This window comes from Trypanosoma equiperdum (genome assembly GCF_001457755.1).
Source record: "Trypanosoma equiperdum strain OVI genome assembly, contig: ctg_602, whole genome shotgun sequence".
NCBI lineage: Eukaryota > Euglenozoa > Kinetoplastea > Trypanosomatida > Trypanosomatidae > Trypanosoma > Trypanosoma equiperdum.
This window is the reverse complement of record NW_027124535.1, coordinates 1-784: the sequence shown is the minus strand read 5'-3', so window position 1 is coordinate 784 and position 784 is coordinate 1.

Below are 784 nucleotides of genomic sequence, written 5' to 3'. Positions count from 1 at the left end.
CCCCCCCCCCCCCAGGCGTCCGGAAGAATATGTCTCAATGACATGGGCCGGACATTCCATAATGAACCCCTCTTTCCACAAGGAAGGAAAATGGAACTCACTGCTTGGCTGTTGAATCTTACAGAACGCACTGCTGTGCAAACAATTTGGTGTCTAGTAGTGCTAGAGCCACGTGCCTCCACTCAGACAGAGTCTTAATAATGAGAACAGATGCATCTTCCACCTTAAAGCCACGACCAGCCCTAATGGGCGAGCGGGAAAGAAGATGGAACTGACTTACTCCGAGGCGAAAATTCTTGGCACGGCTGAGGAAACGGAAGGTCACTTCCCCTGGGCTAACGTGCTGCCAAATAAAATATGCTTCGGCTTCGTAAACCCATCGGTATTTTCCTTGGCGCTGCCTGGGCTAGATGCGGGCTCACTTTGACACCGGCATTGCTGTGCATTTTGATGTGGTTGATGTTCCTAACGGCGCACTTGCACGCACCTGTGGACATCCTATGATATTTGTTTGGCAGTGCATCTGCTACGCTACATGCGGGAGAATGCTGCTGTAGCCTTTCCCACTCGACTCAATTCTGGTCCAGTGGGCGTGCATGCTCAGCTTCTCTACCTCAACGAGGCGCCTGATTGTGGATCTACGGTGAGACAACAGGAATCTCCGTTTGGACATCAAAGCCCTGCCAGTTTTACGTAGGGAGGCTAACTTTATGTTAGAAGTTTCATCCCCCCCTTTCTCTAGTACAACAAACGCCTCTCCGAGGGACTCTTTATTGTAACCGCG